Genomic DNA, 24,446 nt, shown 5'->3' on the forward strand with positions numbered 1-24,446 from the left:
GAACTAAAACAGCAATAAAACTAAGTACAGTTGTAAAGTAAAGGGTTAAAATGATCTTTATTGTGTTAACATCACTAGGGAATTGAAATTTGAGAATTTTCTTTAAATGTGTTGTATGTAGTCTGTTTTTAGTTGTCAATGTATGGTTTCTTAATTATTGTTAAATGTCATTATGTGTGTAATATATTTTTATGTTGTAATATGTACAGTGTTACCGCTTGTAATCAGACCCCTTAGAGTTCAAGTACCCTAGGGGGGCTGAACGGGACATCATTATTGTTCATTCTCAATTGGGGCTGAATTTATAATATAATATAGGTGTCACGGCGAGGACGCCGCCGCCTCGTCACGTGACGTGGGGTGCAACTGTACGGGTTAATTTAGCCTACTCAAACTTGCGCTCACCTTTCACTCAGGACACAAATTGAGCATAAATCACACCTCATACAGCTCCAGCACCAGACCAGACCCGCTGCCACCACTTATTGCATTTATACCGGGACCAATAAGTATCCCACTCTACATCAACTCTTGCTCTCAAGCAGTCAGCTTGTCACACTCAGCACTTTAGCAGTCACACAGCTAAGCACACTTCACAAGGCTATGAGTTCGCAGAGCATACAGGGACCAAAATTAAAGTGAAAAGCTTTAATTACAAAAAGTTGATCAGTGCATAAAAAGATATTAAAAACAAAAGAATTACAAAATAAAATGACACACAACACGGCAAAACAGTTATAAAATAAAAAGGGAGAAAAATAACAGAAACTTACAAACTTATAGTAAATCCTGATCCCTGGAGGTGGGAGAAATAAGGGACACACTCAGCTTGTCAAGCAGCCCCCAAAATGTGAACACCAATTCTTGGATTTCATATTGTTTTATATCTTTTCAGTTTGGTTCAGGTTTCAGAACCTCCCATTCATTAATTAGTCCAGAGGGTCATTCACGATTGGGCAAAGTGTTAATGAGGGGGGAGAGTCCAGGAATATTTAACAGTTCTTTGTTTCCAAATTCCTAGATGCAGGGGTGGGAGTAGGTGCAGAGGAGAGGTGACCATATGGCTTTTGAGGTCACCAGAGAACATTCTGCAGGTCAGAGTTTATCAGGTTGTAAGGATCTCCAGGATGTTGTAAACGAAGCCTGGACTCTTCAATGGATGCCATATATTCCCACAAAGTATGCAATTGCCCTGTAGTTAAACCCATCTTATACATTTACAATTAATATCTCCTTGACACCTCCCCCTTTCAAGATTGGGCAAATTTGAAATGACCTACGCCATTTTAAATTTTCCCAAGCCAATTACCAATAACACATAGCAGAAGTTCAGTACCGTAAAAATCATTGCCATAAGATGTGATTACCTGGGCACATCAACCATCTGGCCCTTTGTCCTGTGTATAAGGCCAAGTACTATCTCCCCTGGTCACTTGTACACTGCTGTGCTGGGACCCCCTGCTGACTTTATGGCTTTGTGCTGCAGAAACACTGAGTTCTGTGTCCCCTCTCCCAAGTGTGAAATGGTTAACCCTCTGCCTGCTGGATGAAATGCCAATGGAGTTAAGTGTAGGACAACTGTACCCAGTTACATTGTGTTTTGGTTTTCCCGCTGTACAGCTATTAGAGTCCCTCTCTTTATCATTTATACTACATGGCTTAGGTTGGACCACTGACTGAACACTCTCCTGAGAGTCCCTATGCCCCCCTGCTCCACTTCCTGATCGCTCCCCAAAACTGCACTGGCAACACTCATCACTGGGAACCCGACCTCACTGTGGACCCCAATCTCCTCTATCAGCACTGGTTCTAGTGTACACGCTGTCTTTGGCTCATAGACACACTGCATCTCCCCAGTCTGAGTAGAGGCATCTTTGTGGCTCATGCTCTGAGCCTTACTCATCTTGACACCTCTGGTCTGCTCTAGGACCTCTCCTTGAGTAATGGCCTCCACCAGATCCACACTCAGGACCTTAGAGCTTCGAGGTGCAGATTCAGAGACTCCATCTTGGCAGCCTCTTACACCCTTCACCATATCTGCTGACTGCAGGGTTATCTCTGGGGGCCCGTTCACCACCCCCTACCCCGTAGCTTCCTCATACTGGGACACCTCTGGTTCTGGAGCAGGCATAGCCTTGCTCTTGCTATCCTGTCCTCCTTCCCAGACCAGTCCCCTTGGGCTTCTGCCCATTTTCTCATATGATTGTTGTACATCAGGCACATACACAGTTGTCATTTTTCCCAAATCATTTCCCAACAATACATCCACAGGCAATTCTTGTGACACTCCCACTTGTCTGATACCTCTACCAGAACCCCAGTCCATAAAAACCTTGGCAACGGGCACTCCTGGATGGCATCCGGTTATCCCCTGCACAGGCAAAGTCTTTTCTGGAATGATGTCCTTAGGGTTTATAACCTCAGGGCGAACTAAAGAATAACTTGCCCCCGAGTCTCTTAATCCCTGGGTGACTCTATCACCCACTATCACAGTCTGCATGTGGTGCTGTAATTTCTCCATATCACCAGAAAGCAGCATGACTACTGGTACTGTAGAGTAGACAGTTGCCCCTCTCTCTGGGCACGCAGACCTCAGATGACCCACTTTGTTACAATTAAAACATTTTATGAATAGAGATGAGTACCCTGTATTAATCACTGGATTGGGGTGATACGTATATTACAGGTACCTGACCATAGGCATAAAATCGTAATAAATTCTAGCAGTATGCCAACATTAATAAAATATAACTTTTAATATAGATGAATAAAAAGGACCACCTGTAACGCTGCGGTCCAGATAATAACACGGTTACAATTACAGACAAGACCTAGTGAAACATAAACACCAAACGAGACGGGTACTGACCCCGTATCACACAAAATAAAGTATTTACAATTGCAGCATTAGATAGGGCTACTTGAAAAGTGCAGAGGTACCAGTGCTAGGGTAGGAAAAAGGTTGGATCTCACCCATCTCCATCCGGGTTCTGCCGTGGTAGGGACCGTTTTGTGCAGTGAAGACCTATTATGCCCTATTCACACTATTGTCCTGATCCCCTTTTTCATTTGCTCCCAGCCCTTACAAGGGCGGTCCCACACTTTCCCTGCACAGGCTGTTATGCCCTTGCTCTATGCTGTTCTTCTGTATTGGTTCCCTACGCGTTTCGTGCAACGATCCATGTGCACTCCTCAGGGGAAACTAAAGATCGTAGTATTGGTGCTCGTATACTTGCTGCGCCGCGGTGGGCAATCGACTTCGCTAACGCTAAATAGTCTGCAAAAAGCGGGCAGTGGCCCGTCCTGTGCTTTTAAGAGAGCTGCAGGTATACACCTAGACACTAGGTAAAGAAGCACGGCGTCGGCGCGAATCTGCTGCGCCTGCGTCCATTTAAAGCCGGTTCCGGATCCGCCCATGCCACGCCCCCTGTGACGTGTATCGGGGTTAGTGTCATGGCGTGGGAGGGATCTATGTACGGTGGCACGCAGGGTGATCCGCCTGCCTCTCGTACATGATTGTCGACATCCTCCTTGACTTGCAACCCTGGTGATAACGAGATGCAGGTACACATGGAGGAAGATGAGAGTCTCCTATCATTTGGGAGTTCCGGCCATTGTACTTTGACCGGGATGCAAAGGTAATTTTATAAGTTTACATGAAGGTTTACATGACCTGATTTACCTATACAAAGTCCTTTAAGATGGAGACAATTAGGTCTAAAAGGAAATTTGGTTTTATATGGCAGAGAAAAATGTATAGAGTGGCAACAATTACAACTCTAGGAGTATTCAGTTGGTCCTCTTGTCTGAGGCAGTATGGGCTAGGAGGTAATTAACATACAAAGGAATAAGCTAGAAATGATGGTATGGAGGTAATCCGCATCAAGGACGGTAGGAGAGGGATGGAAAGGTTAGAGGAAGCAGGCATAACTAAGGGTTTCATTTAGACCCCTAGGGGCCACTGTGTCCAGGAGAAATATCCATCTTGCTTCGCATCGCAAGACGGATCTGTCCCAGTTTCCTCCCCTAATTGGTCTCGGGATAGCCTCTATCCCATGGAACCTAAGTTTAGTTGCGTCACCATTATGAACCAGATTGATGTGACGGGCTAAAGGTGTATCCCTTTTGTGTAGGATATCACCCAGGTGCGCTCCTATCCTCCTTCTCAATTGGCATATGGTCTTGCCAATGTATTCAAGTTTACATTCACATACCGCCCTGTACACTACTCCTTCTGTCCTGCAATTGATGAATTGTTTAATTGTGAAGGTTCTACCCGTTACTGTAGATGTGAAGGTTTTGACTCTTGCCATGTAGGGACAAGCGATGCATCCACTACAGCCAAAGTTACCAGTAACAGGAGTTTTGTCAAGCCAGGTGGTTTGCTGCTCTTGTGTAAAGTGACTATGAACTAGTCTATCTTTTAGTGAGCGGCCTTTCCTATATGTCACAGTTGGGTGGGTGCTGATTACATCTCTCACATCAGGGTCCATCAGTAAGATGTCCCAGTGCTTTTCTAGAATTTTACGAGCACTCTGTGCCCCGTTATCGTATGTGGTGATCAGCCTGATCATTTTGTCCTCATTAGTTTTCTCTTGTTTTCGGAGAAGGTCGTTCCTATTTCTACTTAGAGCATCCCTAAAGGCTGTCCTCAGCAGTCCATCCGGATAGCCCTTGTCCTGGAATCTCCTGCGAAGGTCCTTGGCTTGTTTAATGAATTTTTTTGTCCCTGAGCAGTTCCTCCTTAGGCGGAGGTATTGCCCTTTAGGGATACCTCGTTTGAGGGGGATGGGGTGGCAGCTTTCCCATCTGAGAAGTGAGTTGGTTGAGGTTGCTTTTCGATACACCTCAGTAGCAAGGCCACCCTGTTCATCCTTTGTAATTAGGACATCCAAGAAAGGTAGTTTAGTTCCTGAGCTCTCATAAGTAAAACGTAGCCCTATTGGGTTACTGTTAAGTTTTTGGACGAAGATGGCAAACTCCGAGGCCGGGCCTCTCCAGATGACTAGCACGTCATCTATGTATCTGTGCCATGCCTCTATTTTGTCTGTATCCAATGTGCTGTCATCATTGAACACCAGGGATTCCTCCCACCAGCCCAGGAGCAGATTGGCATAGGTTGGCGCACAGGGCCAACCCATTGCCGTGCCCCTGAGCTGGTGGTAGAATTTGCCATCAAAGAGGAAAAAGTTTTTGGTTAGACAGAATTCCAAGGCTTTCAGAAGGAACCTGTTGTGTGTCTCATGCTGCCTCTCCTTGCCCACCGCGGCGCAGCAAGTATACGAGCACCAATACTACGATCTTTAGTTTCCCCTGAGGAGTGCACATGGATCGTTGCACGAAACGCGTAGGGAACCAATACAGAAGAACAGCATAGAGCAAGGGCATAACAGCCTGTGCAGGGAAAGTGTGGGACCGCCCTTGTAAGGGCTGGGAGCAAATGAAAAAGGGGATCAGGACAATAGTGTGAATAGGGCATAATAGGTCTTCACTGCACAAAACGGTCCCTACCACGGCAGAACCCGGATGGAGATGGGTGAGATCCAACCTTTTTCCTACCCTAGCACTGGTACCTCTGCACTTTTCAAGTAGCCCTATCTAATGCTGCAATTGTAAATACTTTATTTTGTGTGATACGGGGTCAGTACCCGTCTCGTTTGGTGTTTATGTTTCACTAGGTCTTGTCTGTAATTGTAACCGTGTTATTATCTGGACCGCAGCGTTACAGGTGGTCCTTTTTATTCATCTATATTAAAAGTTATATTTTATTAATGTTGGCATACTGCTAGAATTTATTACGATTTTATGCCTATGGTCAGGTACCTGTAATATACGTATCACCCCAATCCAGTGATTAATACAGGGTACTCATCTCTATTCATAGTACGATTAATTTTTGGTATGGCAGGATTTTTGGCAACTGGATTAGACACGCAGAATTGGTTGGTCGAGGCTAAGGAGGTTTTCTCAGAGAAGGAATTTATACAAAAAAAATATACCCCTACATTCACAGCAGCCTTTAAAGAACTCACAAAAATATATAAGGAAAGAATCACATCTTGGTGGGAGGTACAGTCATTGGAGAGCTACATAAAAAACTCCATTGTCCCGAGGGGTCTTAGAATTACCCTAACTCCAGCACAAAGATGCCGGTCTGCCACGCTAATCCAAAAATGGGAGCGTGAAGCAACGAATAGCTCACTGAGATTGATGCAGCTTCTATTGGAGGAAGAAAAAAAGATACTAACCAGCCTTGAAGCTCGTCTACAGGAACAGATTGAGCTCACTAAAAAATTCGAGGGAGAACCAGAATTTAAAAATAAGGAAAGTGCTCTACAGTCCGTGATAGAGAAATTTCAGTTCCATGTTAAGGAACGTAAACACCGCCAGTTTACACGTGACTTACAGGATTTCAAAGACAACAGGGTGTACACCACGATACCAACGAAAAGACTGACGGCACCTGAGACTGACCTCTCCTCGACCGAGACAGATAACTCTGACACAGACTCCTCACAGAAAAAACAGAGATCAAGAACTAGAGGAAGAGGGAGAGGAAGAGGAGGTAATAGAAATAATAGGGGAGCTGGGGCAGGCAACCGTGATTTTTTAGACTACCCCTACCAGTTACGAGAACGAGGGGCCCAGAATATTCATCAGAGAGGCACCTTAAAGTAGCTAAAGATATAGGGAGAAATAGTATCTCACAAATGGAGACACAGATAATTAATTTAACCCCACTAACTCTGACTCAACACCAAATGGAAATATTGTCAAAAGGTCTGTCGTTTGTACCCAGCTCCGATTTTGATCTGTTCAATATGGTTAAGGATCTTAACCTTTTCGTACGAAAGCTAAAATGGCACAAATTTATTACAAAACAAGATCGGAAAATTAGCTCGGAACTGGGAGTACCTGAGGACATCCTATCAGACATAAGACTTCTCAATAGCTTAGCCAACGAGAATAACCCCTGTCAAACTGGAAAAGGTCCCTTCACCGACTGTAAATTGAAAAGCACTCGACTTCCACCCCCCATGGATGCCTCCCCGATCGATGTTTTCCTAAATAGAGTAACCGGGGATCTTAAACGGATGGAAAAAACACCCTCCTGCTTCAATTGTACAAAAGAGGAAATAGAGGCTCTGAACATCCTCCAAAAAGATAAAACAATAACCATCAAGCAATCAGACAAAGGAGGCAACGTAGTCCTCCTTGAAACCAGGCAATATAAAGAGATGTGCCTTAACCTACTTGATGACAAAGAGACATACGAAGTACTACCTCAAAACCCCACCAAGAAATATCTCCAAGAGCTTGACCTATTACTTCAGCAGGCAAAAACTGACGGCATTATTGACGACGCCGAATTTAACTTTCTTAAACCCAGAAACCCGGTAACAGCAACCTTTTACAGCCTCCCCAAGGTGCACAAGGGGCTCTCCCCCTTGAAAGGGCGCCCTATTGTATCTGGGGTTGACAATATTACACAAAACTTGGGGATATACCTTGACAAGGTGTTAAGAGAGTTTGTTATAGCACTCCCCTCTTATACAAGAGATACTCTAGACCTCTTGTCGAAACTAGAAGGTATAACTCTCGACAACGACCATATCATAGGAAGTGTGGATGTAGAGGCGTTATATTCATCTATACCCCATAATATGGGCCTAAAGGCAGTGGCACATTTCCTGAGGTCGAGGGGGAGGCAGCATGAGACACACAACAGGTTCCTTCTGAAAGCCTTGGAATTCTGTCTAACCAAAAACTTTTTCCTCTTTGATGGCAAATTCTACCACTAGCTCAGGGGCACGGCAATGGGTTGGCCCTGTGCGCCAACCTATGCCAATCTGCTCCTGGGCTGGTGGGAGGAATCCCTGGTGTTCAATGATGACAGCACATTGGATACAGACAAAATAGAGGCATGGCACAGATACATAGATGACGTGCTAGTCATCTGGAGAGGCCCGGCCTCGGAGTTTGCCATCTTCGTCCAAAAACTTAACAGTAACCCAATAGGGCTACGTTTTACTTATGAGAGCTCAGGAACTAAACTACCTTTCTTGGATGTCCTAATTACAAAGGATGAACAGGGTGGCCTTGCTACTGAGGTGTATCGAAAAGCAACCTCAACCAACTCACTTCTCAGATGGGAAAGCTGCCACCCCATCCCCCTCAAACGAGGTATCCCTAAAGGGCAATACCTCCGCCTAAGGAGGAACTGCTCAGGGACAAAAAAATTCATTAAACAAGCCAAGGACCTTCGCAGGAGATTCCAGGACAAGGGCTATCCGGATGGACTGCTGAGGACAGCCTTTAGGGATGCTCTAAGTAGAAATAGGAACGACCTTCTCCGAAAACAAGAGAAAACTAATGAGGACAAAATGATCAGGCTGATCACCACATACGATAACGGGGCACCGAGTGCTCGTAAAATTCTAGAAAAGCACTGGGACATCTTACTGATGGACCCTGATGTGAGAGATGTAATCAGCACCCACCCAACTGTGACATATAGGAAAGGCCGCTCACTAAAAGATAGACTAGTTCATAGTCACTTTACACAAGAGCAGCAAACCACCTGGCTTGACAAAACTCCTGTTACTGGTAACTTTGGCTGTAGTGGATGCATCGCTTGTCCCTACATGGCAAGAGTCAAAACCTTCACATCTACAGTAACGGGTAGAACCTTCACAATTAAACAATTCATCAATTGCAGGACAGAAGGAGTAGTGTACAGGGCGGTATGTGAATGTAAACTTGAATACATTGGCAAGACCATATGCCAATTGAGAAGGAGGATAGGAGCGCACCTGGGTGATATCCTACACAAAAGGGATACACCTTTAGCCCGTCACATCAATCTGGTTCATAATGGTGACGCAACTAAACTTAGGTTCCATGGGATAGAGGCTATCCCGAGACCAATTAGGGGAGGAAACTGGGACAGATCCGTCTTGCGATGCGAAGCAAGATGGATATTTCTCCTGGACACAGTGGCCCCTAGGGGTCTAAATGAAACCCTTAGTTATGCCTGCTTCCTCTAACCTTTCCATCCCTCTCCTACCGTCCTTGATGCGGATTACCTCCATACCATCATTTCTAGCTTATTCCTTTGTATGTTAATTACCTCCTAGCCCATACTGCCTCAGACAAGAGGACCAACTGAATACTCCTAGAGTTGTAATTGTTGCCACTCTATACATTTTTCTCTGCCATATAAAACCAAATTTCCTTTTAGACCTAATTGTCTCCATCTTAAAGGACTTTGTATAGGTAAATCAGGTCATGTAAACCTTCATGTAAACTTATAAAATTACCTTTGCATCCCGGTCAAAGTACAATGGCCGGAACTCCCAAATGATAGGAGACTCTCATCTTCCTCCATGTGTACCTGCATCTCGTTATCACCAGGGTTGCAAGTCAAGGAGGATGTCGACAATCATGTACGAGAGGCAGGCGGATCACCCTGCGTGCCACCGTACATAGATCCCTCCCACGCCATGACACTAACCCCGATACACGTCACAGGGGGCGTGGCATGGGCGGATCCGGAACCGGCTTTAAATGGACGCAGGCGCAGCAGATTCGCGCCGACGCCGTGCTTCTTTACCTAGTGTCTAGGTGTATACCTGCAGCTCTCTTAAAAGCACAGGACGGGCCACTGCCCGCTTTTTGCAGACTATTTAGCGTTAGCGAAGTCGATTGCCCACCGCGGCGCAGCAAGTATACGAGCACCAATACTACGATCTTTAGTTTCCCCTGAGGAGTGCACATGGATCGTTGCACGAAACGCGTAGGGAACCAATACAGAAGAACAGCATAGAGCAAGGGCATAACAGCCTGTGCAGGGAAAGTGTGGGACCGCCCTTGTAAGGGCTGGGAGCAAATGAAAAAGGGGATCAGGACAATAGTGTGAATAGGGCATAATAGGTCTTCACTGCACAAAACGGTCCCTACCACGGCAGAACCCGGATGGAGATGGGTGAGATCCAACCTTTTTCCTACCCTAGCACTGGTACCTCTGCACTTTTCAAGTAGCCCTATCTAATGCTGCAATTGTAAATACTTTATTTTGTGTGATACGGGGTCAGTACCCGTCTCGTTTGGTGTTTATGTTTCACTAGGTCTTGTCTGTAATTGTAACCGTGTTATTATCTGGACCGCAGCGTTACAGGTGGTCCTTTTTATTCATCTATATTAAAAGTTATATTTTATTAATGTTGGCATACTGCTAGAATTTATTACGATTTTATGCCTATGGTCAGGTACCTGTAATATACGTATCACCCCAATCCAGTGATTAATACAGGGTACTCATCTCTATTCATAGTACGATTAATTTTTGGTATGGCAGGATTTTTGGCAACTGGATTAGACACGCAGAATTGGTTGGTCGAGGCTAAGGAGGTTTTCTCAGAGAAGGAATTTATACAAAAAAAATATACCCCTACATTCACAGCAGCCTTTAAAGAACTCACAAAAATATATAAGGAAAGAATCACATCTTGGTGGGAGGTACAGTCATTGGAGAGCTACATAAAAAACTCCATTGTCCCGAGGGGTCTTAGAATTACCCTAACTCCAGCACAAAGATGCCGGTCTGCCACGCTAATCCAAAAATGGGAGCGTGAAGCAACGAATAGCTCACTGAGATTGATGCAGCTTCTATTGGAGGAAGAAAAAAAGATACTAACCAGCCTTGAAGCTCGTCTACAGGAACAGATTGAGCTCACTAAAAAATTCGAGGGAGAACCAGAATTTAAAAATAAGGAAAGTGCTCTACAGTCCGTGATAGAGAAATTTCAGTTCCATGTTAAGGAACGTAAACACCGCCAGTTTACACGTGACTTACAGGATTTCAAAGACAACAGGGTGTACACCACGATACCAACGAAAAGACTGACGGCACCTGAGACTGACCTCTCCTCGACCGAGACAGATAACTCTGACACAGACTCCTCACAGAAAAAACAGAGATCAAGAACTAGAGGAAGAGGGAGAGGAAGAGGAGGTAATAGAAATAATAGGGGAGCTGGGGCAGGCAACCGTGATTTTTTAGACTACCCCTACCAGTTACGAGAACGAGGGGCCCAGAATATTCATCAGAGAGGCACCTTAAAGTAGCTAAAGATATAGGGAGAAATAGTATCTCACAAATGGAGACACAGATAATTAATTTAACCCCACTAACTCTGACTCAACACCAAATGGAAATATTGTCAAAAGGTCTGTCGTTTGTACCCAGCTCCGATTTTGATCTGTTCAATATGGTTAAGGATCTTAACCTTTTCGTACGAAAGCTAAAATGGCACAAATTTATTACAAAACAAGATCGGAAAATTAGCTCGGAACTGGGAGTACCTGAGGACATCCTTTCAGACATAAGACTTCTCAATAGCTTAGCCAACGAGAATAACCCCTGTCAAACTGGAAAAGGTCCCTTCACCGACTGTAAATTGAAAAGCACTCGACTTCCACCCCCCATGGATGCCTCCCCGATCGATGTTTTCCTAAATAGAGTAACCGGGGATCTTAAACGGATGGAAAAAACACCCTCCTGCTTCAATTGTACAAAAGAGGAAATAGAGGCTCTGAACATCCTCCAAAAAGATAAAACAATAACCATCAAGCAATCAGACAAAGGAGGCAACGTAGTCCTCCTTGAAACCAGGCAATATAAAGAGATGTGCCTTAACCTACTTGATGACAAAGAGACATACGAAGTACTACCTCAAAACCCCACCAAGAAATATCTCCAAGAGCTTGACCTATTACTTCAGCAGGCAAAAACTGACGGCATTATTGACGACGCCGAATTTAACTTTCTTAAACCCAGAAACCCGGTAACAGCAACCTTTTACAGCCTCCCCAAGGTGCACAAGGGGCTCTCCCCCTTGAAAGGGCGCCCTATTGTATCTGGGGTTGACAATATTACACAAAACTTGGGGATATACCTTGACAAGGTGTTAAGAGAGTTTGTTATAGCACTCCCCTCTTATACAAGAGATACTCTAGACCTCTTGTCGAAACTAGAAGGTATAACTCTCGACAACGACCATATCATAGGAAGTGTGGATGTAGAGGCGTTATATTCATCTATACCCCATAATATGGGCCTAAAGGCAGTGGCACATTTCCTGAGGTCGAGGGGGAGGCAGCATGAGACACACAACAGGTTCCTTCTGAAAGCCTTGGAATTCTGTCTAACCAAAAACTTTTTCCTCTTTGATGGCAAATTCTACCACCAGCTCAGGGGCACGGCAATGGGTTGGCCCTGTGCGCCAACCTATGCCAATCTGCTCCTGGGCTGGTGGGAGGAATCCCTGGTGTTCAATGATGACAGCACATTGGATACAGACAAAATAGAGGCATGGCACAGATACATAGATGACGTGCTAGTCATCTGGAGAGGCCCGGCCTCGGAGTTTGCCATCTTCGTCCAAAAACTTAACAGTAACCCAATAGGGCTACGTTTTACTTATGAGAGCTCAGGAACTAAACTACCTTTCTTGGATGTCCTAATTACAAAGGATGAACAGGGTGGCCTTGCTACTGAGGTGTATCGAAAAGCAACCTCAACCAACTCACTTCTCAGATGGGAAAGCTGCCACCCCATCCCCCTCAAACGAGGTATCCCTAAAGGGCAATACCTCCGCCTAAGGAGGAACTGCTCAGGGACAAAAAAATTCATTAAACAAGCCAAGGACCTTCGCAGGAGATTCCAGGACAAGGGCTATCCGGATGGACTGCTGAGGACAGCCTTTAGGGATGCTCTAAGTAGAAATAGGAACGACCTTCTCCGAAAACAAGAGAAAACTAATGAGGACAAAATGATCAGGCTGATCACCACATACGATAACGGGGCACCGAGTGCTCGTAAAATTCTAGAAAAGCACTGGGACATCTTACTGATGGACCCTGATGTGAGAGATGTAATCAGCACCCACCCAACTGTGACATATAGGAAAGGCCGCTCACTAAAAGATAGACTAGTTCATAGTCACTTTACACAAGAGCAGCAAACCACCTGGCTTGACAAAACTCCTGTTACTGGTAACTTTGGCTGTAGTGGATGCATCGCTTGTCCCTACATGGCAAGAGTCAAAACCTTCACATCTACAGTAACGGGTAGAACCTTCACAATTAAACAATTCATCAATTGCAGGACAGAAGGAGTAGTGTACAGGGCGGTATGTGAATGTAAACTTGAATACATTGGCAAGACCATATGCCAATTGAGAAGGAGGATAGGAGCGCACCTGGGTGATATCCTACACAAAAGGGATACACCTTTAGCCCGTCACATCAATCTGGTTCATAATGGTGACGCAACTAAACTTAGGTTCCATGGGATAGAGGCTATCCCGAGACCAATTAGGGGAGGAAACTGGGACAGATCCGTCTTGCGATGCGAAGCAAGATGGATATTTCTCCTGGACACAGTGGCCCCTAGGGGTCTAAATGAAACCCTTAGTTATGCCTGCTTCCTCTAACCTTTCCATCCCTCTCCTACCGTCCTTGATGCGGATTACCTCCATACCATCATTTCTAGCTTATTCCTTTGTATGTTAATTACCTCCTAGCCCATACTGCCTCAGACAAGAGGACCAACTGAATACTCCTAGAGTTGTAATTGTTGCCACTCTATACATTTTTCTCTGCCATATAAAACCAAATTTCCTTTTAGACCTAATTGTCTCCATCTTAAAGGACTTTGTATAGGTAAATCAGGTCATGTAAACCTTCATGTAAACTTATAAAATTACCTTTGCATCCCGGTCAAAGTACAATGGCCGGAACTCCCAAATGATAGGAGACTCTCATCTTCCTCCATGTGTACCTGCATCTCGTCATCACCAGGGTTGCAAGTCAAGGAGGATGTCGACAATCATGTACGAGAGGCAGGCGGATCACCCTGCGTGCCACCGTACATAGATCCCTCCCACGCCATGACACTAACCCCGATACACGTCACAGGGGGCGTGGCATGGGCGGATCCGGAACCGGCTTTAAATGGACGCAGGCGCAGCAGATTCGCGCCGACGCCGTGCTTCTTTACCTAGTGTCTAGGTGTATACCTGCAGCTCTCTTAAAAGCACAGGACGGGCCACTGCCCGCTTTTTGCAGACTATTTAGCGTTAGCGAAGTCGATTGCCCACCGCGGCGCAGCAAGTATACGAGCACCAATACTACGATCTTTAGTTTCCCCTGAGGAGTGCACATGGATCGTTGCACGAAACGCGTAGGGAACCAATACAGAAGAACAGCATAGAGCAAGGGCATAACAGCCTGTGCAGGGAAAGTGTGGGACCGCCCTTGTAAGGGCTGGGAGCAAATGAAAAAGGGGATCAGGACAATAGTGTGAATAGGGCATAATAGGTCTTCACTGCACAAAACGGTCCCTACCACGGCAGAACCCGGATGGAGATGGGTGAGATCCAACCTTTTTCCTACCCTAGCACTGGTACCTCTGCACTTTTCAAGTAGCCCTATCTAATGCTGCAATTGTAAATACTTTATTTTGTGTGATACGGGGTCAGTACCCGTCTCGTTTGGTGTTTATGTTTCACTAGGTCTAGTCTGTAATTGTAACCGTGTTATTATCTGGACCGCAGCGTTACAGGTGGTCCTTTTTATTCATCTATATTAAAAGTTATATTTTATTAATGTTGGCATACTGCTAGAATCAATTAAAACATTTGCACATATCCCCCTGATTTATAGACTCCCTCAGTGTAAGGTTCTCACCCACTTTGGAGACAGAAGGTTGTGATGTTGTCCTGGCTTGTTTCTCCTTCCAGCTGGTGGACCTTTGGGGGGATGTTTCCCTCTTGGCTTCAGGCATCCGGTTGGCGGTGTAGGAGTCTGCAATCTGCGCAGCTTCATCCGCAGTTTTAGGCTCCCTGTCACAAACAAACTGTCGTACATCCACAGGACAAATGTGCAGAAACTGATCTTTTATCATGAGATCCTCCAGGTCCTCACGGCTGTTGACAGAAAGTCCTCGGGTCCATTGTAGAAAGGTAGTCCGTAAGTTGCCTACTGTATCAGCGTAGCTCTCAGTTGTTTCTCGCTTTACACTCCGGAATTTCTTGCGATACACCTCTGGAGTTAAGTTGTACTTTTTAATCAAAGCTGCTTTTATAGCATCATAGTCCTCATCAAGCTCAAGAGGAAGGTCAGCAAATACTTCCAGGGCTTTGCCTCTTAGCCCTGGGCTCAAATACTGTGCCCACTGCTCACGGGGCAGATGGTATTGTCTGCAGGTCTTCTCAAAAGATCGCAGAAAAATGTCCAAGTCCCCATCCTTGTCCAGTACTGGAAAACGTTCTTGACGAGGTCTTTTGGGGTTTACATCTTGGGATTGGGGTTGCACAGAATTGATACCCCTTTCAATACGCGCCATTTCCAGCCTGAATTCTCTATCAGCCTGGCGCTCTGCGGCTGCTCTCTCCTCTCTCTCTGCTGCTGCTCTCTCCTTCTCTCGCTCTGCGGCCGCTCTCTCCTTCTCTCGCGCTGCTCTCTCCTCTCGCGCTGCGGCCGCCTGATTAAATTGAAGGATAGCTTCAACCTAGCTGCTGTAGGGCCATTTGTAGAGACACATCCATGCCTTCCTGAGGGCTCCTGCTGTGGGTAGCCTCAGGGGAAACTCTTCCAGGATTAATGTCCATATCTTGGCTCCCTTGAGCCGTGCCAGATCCTTGCTCTGCATCTTGCTCCATCAAAGCACAAACCAGCAGCTCTTTGGACTTGTCAGCCGGGTCGATACCTCTCTGCTCACAGAGGTGGACTAGAGCCTCCTTGCTCTGTCTCTTGTAGATGGTTGCCATCACTGAGTGCAACCTTTGCCAAATAAAAGATAGAAAAGAAAAACGGGGAAGGGAAACTGTTTGCACGTGTGTCTTAGAACAGCACTGATTTGGTCCGTGTAAAACTAGGGTACTCCTCGCAAGGATTCCACTAGTCCTTAAGTGCAGGGGTTAGTTACTTAATCCCAACACTTAATGCTCTGACAAAAATGAATCTATCCCACCGCTGCCACCAATTTGTCACGGCGAGGACGCCGCCGCCTCGTCACGTGACGTGGGGTGCAACTGTACGGGTTAATTTAGCCTACTCAAACTTGCGCTCACCTTTCACTCAGGACACAAATTGAGCATAAATCACACCTCATACAGCTCCAGCACCAGACCAGACCCGCTGCCACCACTTATTGCATTTATACCGGGACCAATAAGTATCCCACTCTACATCAACTCTTGCTCTCAAGCAGTCAGCTTGTCACACTCAGCACTTTAGCAGTCACACAGCTAAGCACACTTCACAAGGCTATGAGTTCGCAGAGCATACAGGGACCAAAATTAAAGTGAAAAGCTTTAATTACAAAAAGTTGATCAGTGCATAAAAAGATATTAAAAACAAAAGAATTACAAAATAAAATGACACACAACACGGCAAAACAGTTATAAAATAAAAAGGGAGAAAAATAACAGAAACTTACAAACTTATAGTAAATCCTGATCCCTGGAGGTGGGAGAAATAAGGGACACACTCAGCTTGTCAAGCAGCCCCCAAAATGTGAACACCAATTCTTGGATTTCATATTGTTTTATATCTTTTCAGTTTGGTTCAGGTTTCAGAACCTCCCATTCATTAATTAGTCCAGAGGGTCATTCACGATTGGGCAAAGTGTTAATGAGGGGGGAGAGTCCAGGAATATTTAACAGTTCTTTGTTTCCAAATTCCTAGATGCAGGGGTGGGGGTAGGTGCAGAGGAGAGGTGACCATATGGCTTTTGAGGTCACCAGAGAACATTCTGCAGGTCAGAGTTTATCAGGTTGTAAGGATCTCCAGGATGTTGTAATCGAAGCCTGGACTCTTCAATGGATGCCATATATTCCCGCAAAGTATGCAATTGCCATGTAGTTAAACCCATCTTATACATTCACAATTAATATCTCCTTGACAATAGGATAGAAGTTATAATGTAGGATCACATAATATTACAAAGGGATTTGTGGAGGCCTGGGCTGACAAATGGCTAATGAGGTTTATTTGTAGATAAATGTAAGGTAATGTAATGGTAAATTTAAAAAAGTAAACTTAAAATGATGGGATATATCAAGAGAGACAACGATTGTCATGATAAGGACATAGTTTTTTGCCTTGATACAAATTACTGGTCAAATAAAAGATGCATTTTTAAACAAGGTGAGTGCAACCTTCTTTGTCGTTATATAAATTTTGATTCCAGAGGCCAAAGGACACAATTTCATTTCACATGGATTCTGTATAGAATTTAGGGGCTCAAAATCTATATAGTACATTTCAATAGTTATTTCTGCTGCATAGACATAGATTTTGGAATACCTTGTTCTCAACTATGGAACCTTAGCAAAGATCTCTGTGTCAAATATTCTTTGTTGGACCCACAGCATGCAATAGCCCACTAATGGGGTAGAAAAGGAGGCACCCTCTCTCAATAAATTAGCACTAAAGGTTTACATATAATTGTTACACTGCATGGCTCCCTGTAGCCACCTTTGGCACTGATAGTTTAGTTTTTTAATAGTTTGCCTTTGTCTTAAATCTTCTATTGCACAGCCCAAACTATTTCAGGCTGCTGTCCACTTACTTTATTATACCATTTATAATATCATATAATTTATGTATGTATTATTGTCGAATGTATTTTGTTGCTGAAGATTTTAGATTGCATGTTCTGATGGTCCCCCCTGGCTAGGAAGCCTATATGTTATCTAAGCTTGTGGCACACATCATATTTTGTTTCTGTTCGGTGTGCAGAAAATGAAAAACAATATTTCTACCTTTTCATGGTACACTGACTTCCATTAGGGACACCTGAGAATCTGAGTCAATAAATGTGCAAGTCAATGTATGTATGCGTTTCCACTGAAACTTTCCTTACATGATGATCAAATAGAAATCGGTATCATTTATATAATTTTATGATTCCATCAGAATAGAAAAGCTAAAGATAGGAAACAGGTATGACTTTATTGTTATAACTTTACATACAAGGTAATATAAGTAGTCAGGAAATGTTTATATGTTAAATAGTTTGGTATTGTACAATCTAGATGATCTTATTACACGCTAAGACATTTATGTATGTGATCAAATAGTGTAGCAATTGACAGCATAGCACCTTAGCAGCCTAGAAACCTGATCCAGAGTCGATTGCATGCTACAGCCCAATTCAGAGGAAGCCACCCAGCCCTTAGTCGTGGACTACAATCAGCTAGTTCTACCTCAGCCAGCCTGCTACCAGGGACAGACCCTGAGCTATCAGTTTTGCTGATTTTTCATTCTGTTTTGTGATATAAAGAAATGTGAGTTGGATTCTACTGTCTCCATATGTGTCTCTGGCATGGCCATTGCCATTACCATCATCCCAGGACCATTACCAGACCAGAGTGCCCCAGAAGGATCTTAACAACAATGTGCCCACATTCTAACAATGTCTCTGGCAGCTCAGACGGGTGTGGGAGGATTACCATCAGCCAGGAGAGACACTGGGGCAGATTTATCGAGCTGTCTTAAAGAATATTCCTAGCTGCCATAGCAGCCAATCACAGCTCTCCTTTAAAATATTCATGAGCACTCGTAAAATAAAAGCTGAGCTGTGATTGGTTGCCTTGGGCAACTAGAAATATTCTGACTTTTAGACAACTTGATAAATCTGCCCCACTATGTCCATCTGGTGGTGATTTGAGCTGTAGCCTTCTCTGATTTTACAGTGGAAATTAAATAGATAAATAAGGGGCTCTTCTCCTTCCCCATCACACCCACTTTTGCACTTCCTGGCCCAGAAAACTGGCATTATTAATATCCCCCATTGTACACAGTATTTTAAAGAATTCATAATCTAATTGAATGTTGTTTGTAGCAATGATAATCCAACAAACAAATGGATGCATTCACAGTGATAACCCATAGCCCATTAAAGTTTACACTGGTTTCACACTGAGTGAGTAAAATAAATTTAGAATCTATATTATTAATTATATGTATAATTTGACTGTTTTAGTGTCATTTTCTGCTATTTTGGTTGGTGGTGTGCCCCAGGATTTTCTAAGTATAAAAAGTGTGCCGCGGCTCAAAAAAGGTTGAAAATCACTGCTCTAAAGTATGCAGAGTTATGACCAAGATGGATGCCACTGGAAACTACAAGTCCCAAAATCCTTTAGTTCTCAGTAACTCCTCCTACCTCTTATGCTCTGCTCTCAGTGATGATCTAACAGGTTTTCTTGCTCTGTTACTATAGTAATGATGTATAACTGCCATCACCACAACACTGGCCATACTGGATGCACTGCAACCAACCGACTACAGCCAAAGTTAGTGTGATCACAAGACTTTCCCAGGCAGGTGCAGGACATGTGATATGGACATGTGACCAGCGGCCATCTTCTTTCCTGTGTCTTCTCCGCGAGGAGGAGATTAACGGATTGATTAAAGGGCCAGCAGCATTTTAATCCTCCATTACAGTGTATGAGAGCAGCATTTTTCTGCTAAGGGAATCAAAATATTAGTTTATATTTTAAAGACCCACTTATATATGAATTATGCTGATTCCTGGAATACCCCTTTAAGGGTTGATGTTTGTTTTAATTCTTTGACCCCTCATATTGGAAATGAAACATTCTTCAGGATGCCTTTTAAAATGTGATTATGTTACATATGTTTTTAGATCATGACTAAAGCTGATTAGGCAAAAAGCGTCTATCTGTATTGCTGCCATGTATTCATGCATATGATGTGCCGAGTTAATGAAATGGATAACAGTTTGTATACTGGCTTTTTCCTCTGGATTTCCTTTTAACCCACTGAGCCTACAGGTTATTTCTGTGCACAGGATCAAGCGCCTTCAAGTGATGGTGAGCTGGAATATAGGCATTTTGGCCAATGTTAAACCTTTATGTTTATTTTATGGTTGTGGAAACAATATGGAAGCAAAACAGACACAAAACAGAGATGAAGCGCAAATGACGTGCAGCACCAATGCCAACGTGAAACCACCCAATGATAGCTCATATCCATTTACAATATTATTTTGAGAAAATCTTGAAGTGAGGAGGGGTGATTTTTAACAGAGATGCTACTTGCTGACCCACTTTATTGCTCCGAGAATAAAATAAAGCTTTAGTTTTTCTCTCTGTGATTGTAAGAGTGAAAGGAAAAAAAACGCAATTGCTTCCTCAAAGGTGTTCCGTGTAAGTTTAAGATGGCTGACTTTTGTTTAACATCACTGCTACTTGCAGTTTCTATTTTGCTTCCTGAATTAGTGCAAACTGTTATTTTTTTAATCCAACAACCAACTTTGATTAGAGCCGCTTTGATAAGAATTTTACAAGCTGTCCACAAAAGACTTGAATCGGTGCAAAAGAGGTGATGTTGTTGCAAAGTATACCAAATATGTCAAGGGGGCTTGGAGATGCTGAAGGGGGGCATGGCTTACCCGGGCGCAGACGGCGGGCAGTGGTGTGTTCCTGTCCCTGCGGCTGTGTGCTTGCTTTTATTTCTACTCCAGGTAGGGCGAAGCATACACCAAGAGGCCAAATGCACATAAAAACCAGAGGGCAACAGATCATGAAAAAATATAATATATGTGTCATTCTCAAAACTTTTGGCCATGACTGTATTTATATAGTGTGCTTCCTGCTCTAATAAGTTTTTGATATATAGTGGCCACTACAATGAAACATCCTCTATATCAGGGGGTCCCCCAGATTAATTATGTTCTTTATTTTTACCATCATATTAAATTATTTTCCAGTTACCTTCCAACCTCTTTGGATGAAGCATTTTATACACGAATATTGATTATTATTTGTGATGAGCAGGTTTGTTGAAATTCAGGTTCAACGAGTTTGCCTTGGTACCTGAACCTGATCCCAAGCTTAAACCCAAACATAAACCCCATTGAAATTAATGGGGACCCAAATTTAAACACCCAAAAATGACTGTAAAATGGGACAATTTCAGGACAGTGCCAAAAATGGGCCAGGGAAAGTACTTCAAATAATAACATAACATAAAAAATGAAATAAACATAGAAATATAAATTAAAAAAATAAAACCAAAGGAAATGCTCTTAATGTCACTGCACTTGAAGATGATATTTGACCCATACCGCACTCTTGTGTTAAAATGAAGAAAGCAGGAAATAGGGGATGGGGACATGGCAGTGGTGCTGCTGCTGGTGGTGATGTAGCTGGTGCTGTCGAGGAAGCATGTTACATATTTGCCTGCAGATGGCATGGTTTGCAGCATATTCATGCAGGCCACAGTAGCACTTTCAGAATGGAAGTTGAGGCATTGGTGAATTACATCACAAAGAGTGCTTTAATTTCCATCGGATTGTCTTTAACACACTCCCCCTCTTGTGATAGTAAAGTCGTCCACCACATTCAAAATAACAAGGTCATCTCATCCACTAATGCTCTATAATATCTCTCCTACCTAGGATTCCACAAGCCATTTACCTGCGCCTGCACAAGTTGCATGCATAGAGTTCTCAGATGCCCAACAACTTATCTTGGAGGATGAGGATGTGGACCATCTCAGGACATGTACCACGATGAGGATGAAACCCAAATGTCAACTGTTGCGGCTTTATGTAATGTGGGACTGACAAGGAGGACAGTGATTATTTATGGAATAAGATCTGAGGGGTGATGACAATGTCCTGTAGACCCAACATGAATCAAAGCCAATCATATTTTGAGGAAAATGTGGTGGTCATAAAGTCCTAGGTAGCCATCACATAAAGAAGGGTAAAAAGGTGCATCAGGCACTAAATTGCCATAATACCCAGGGACTATGCACAGAGCATCACCATTATGTGGCATTTTTTTCAAGCAAAAAACAAAGAAAACAAAACACATCTTTTTTTCATGCTGTGCCACCAGTCCCAAAAGCAAACAACAATCTGAAGGCCAAATATTTGAACAGGCCCCAGGTGAACAAAATATGAGCTAGAATGTATGACACGGAAACATCTGAGGCATCTGAGGGAAGCATTCAGCTTTCTAATCTCCAAACAATGAAGAAAAAGCTGAAATTCGGCCCATCTCCCCAACAACCCCTGGTTCTGACTAGAAGGATTTCTAGTACAGCTACCATTCTGGATAGCTTTAAAAATCTTGTGGCAGAGGCGGTCCCACAATATGTAATATGTAATAATAAATGTAATAAACAATATGTAATTCCTAGCCACCATTACTTTTCTGAGTAGGCCACCCCTGCCCTGGAGCATCATGTTATGGAAAATAAACTCTGCAGTGTGAAATACAATTAGTTGAAGGAGCCCATCACAGCTAAGACATGAACAAGCAAGCATGGGCATGGATGTTAAATCCCTTTAACTTCCCACTGGATTAGTGTAGTGGCAGCTGGGCACATGGCAGAAATTGCTGTGGCGCATTTACTTCCATAACCAAGAATTGCGGGAAAGTACTCTTTGCCTTAAGCTGTCTCCTCCACTTCCTATTCTTATGCCTCTTGATCCAGTCAGTGCTGGGCCAGCACCACCAGTTTCAAAACAGCCTTGGGAAAATGAACTTTCCGGGCGAAAGACCACACACACTCCCTAAATTAGGGAAAATTCCCTCCCAACCGCTACAATAACTCACTGGATCAACAGAAACCATTTACAAAAGCTTGTTAGAAAAGAAAACATTTAAAAAAAGAAGCCCGCTTGGCGGGCGATACGCGTGGGGCACATGTGTTCTACCAGTCCTTCCAGCCTTGCACCTTATTTTTTGGTAATGTAATAACTTGTATTTCTGTCTTTATTCCCACTAGGGGACTCATTTATTGCAGCACTTTGTATTATATTTGCTGTATTATATTTGCTGTATTTTACAGTGCCTGTAAAATCCTGTCTATGACAAGATATTAAAGGCACAAGGTTAGCCTATACATGTGCATAGGTTGAGCTAATACCCTGCAATGCTGATGTATTGCAGGGTATTATCATAAACAACCAATGAGATGATTGCTTGTTTATGTCCCATGGTAGAAGAAATAAAAAAAGTAAAAAAGGTTCTTAAACAAAAAGAAATTAATAAATTTGCCCATAAGCCCGATAAACATATAAAGAGACATATAATGCGAAAAAAGTAAAAATGATAACAACCCACATATATAGCCTTACTTAGTCTGTAACGACCCATAGAATTAATAAAGAATTGATACTTTTATATCCCTGCCCTCAAAAAAAGGTACCATATATACTCAAGTATAAGCCTTGTTTTTCAGCACAAAAAAATGTGCTGAAAACCCAAACTCGACTTATACTCGAGTAAAAAAAAAAAAATCAAAACTCACCTTTCTGGCTTCCACCGTTGCTGGCTATATACTGGGGCAGGGGGCTGGCTATATACTGGTGATATGGGATGGCAGGCTATATACTGGGGGGCAGGTGCTGGCTATATACTGGGGGACAGGTGCTGGCTATATACTGGGGATATGGGATGGCAGGCTATATACTGGGGGACAGGTGCTGGCTATATACTATGGGGAAGGGTCTGGCAGGCTATATACTGGGGAGGCTGTGATCAATGCATTTCCCACCCTCGGCTTATACTCAAGTCAATATGTTTTCCCAGGTTATGTTAAAATTCTGGGCCTCGGCTTATACTTGGGTCGGCTTATACTCGAGTATATACGGTAATAAAATTTCAACAATAGGGGACATCAACCCCAAAATGGTAACACTGGAAATGCATCTCATCCCGCAAACATGCCATCACATAGCACCAATAAAGAAAAAACTAAAATTTTATAGCAAAACCAATGAGGAAACTGGCAGCAACAGGATGCTCCTTCCCTTCTGCGCCTCGTTGTGCGCCCATAAAACAAATAACTGCCACATGTCAGATGTCTCCATACTCAAATTTTAAGATACTTCTGGATTATTATTATTATTATTATTATTTATTATTATTATTATTATTATTACCAGCAAAATTGGACCATTATAAATTTCACCTACATTTTGATTTAATTACTATGAAGATCTCAAGGGGTTAAAAATCTTCCTAAAAGCTGTTTCTAATAGTTTGAGGGGTTCATATTTGAAAATTGGTTAGATATATAGGGTGTTTCTAATGTTCTATCTTTAAAATTTTAAAAACAGTAATTATCTCAAAAAAGTCAATTCTGAAATCTCTTTAAAAATACAGAAAACTGATGTTCGATTTGTAAGCCACACGACAGAAAAATAAATTATCCAGAAATTTCAAAAATTATGAAAACGTAAAGCAGAAATATTTCAAATTTTGAAAATGGCAAATCTTTCAAACAATTCATCAGTTTTAATTTTTTTTTATAAATAAACGCAAAACTTATCAGCCAAAATTTACCACTAAAATGAAGTAACGAATGTGACAAAAAAACAACCCCATAATTAAGTG

At 43.2% G+C, this 24,446-nt stretch overlaps 1 long non-coding RNA gene across 3 annotated transcripts in view; it reads right to left on the minus strand.

Annotated features, from left to right (window-relative positions):
• The window catches only part of LOC140116639 (uncharacterized), a 182,650-nt gene that overhangs the window by 116,972 nt on the left and 41,232 nt on the right, over positions 1-24,446 (minus strand). For 2 of the 3 annotated variants that reach the window (XR_011852875.1, XR_011852874.1), the window contains exon 1: positions 19,235-19,316. The exons of the other annotated variant lie outside the window; for it this stretch is intronic. This is a non-coding gene — a long non-coding RNA (uncharacterized lncRNA). Of the gene's footprint in view, positions 1-19,234; positions 19,317-24,446 lie in introns of those variants that run through there. 3 annotated transcript variants of the gene reach the window in all.

Source organism: Engystomops pustulosus, chromosome 2 (assembly GCF_040894005.1).
Source record: "Engystomops pustulosus chromosome 2, aEngPut4.maternal, whole genome shotgun sequence".
Lineage (NCBI taxonomy): Eukaryota > Metazoa > Chordata > Amphibia > Anura > Leptodactylidae > Engystomops > Engystomops pustulosus.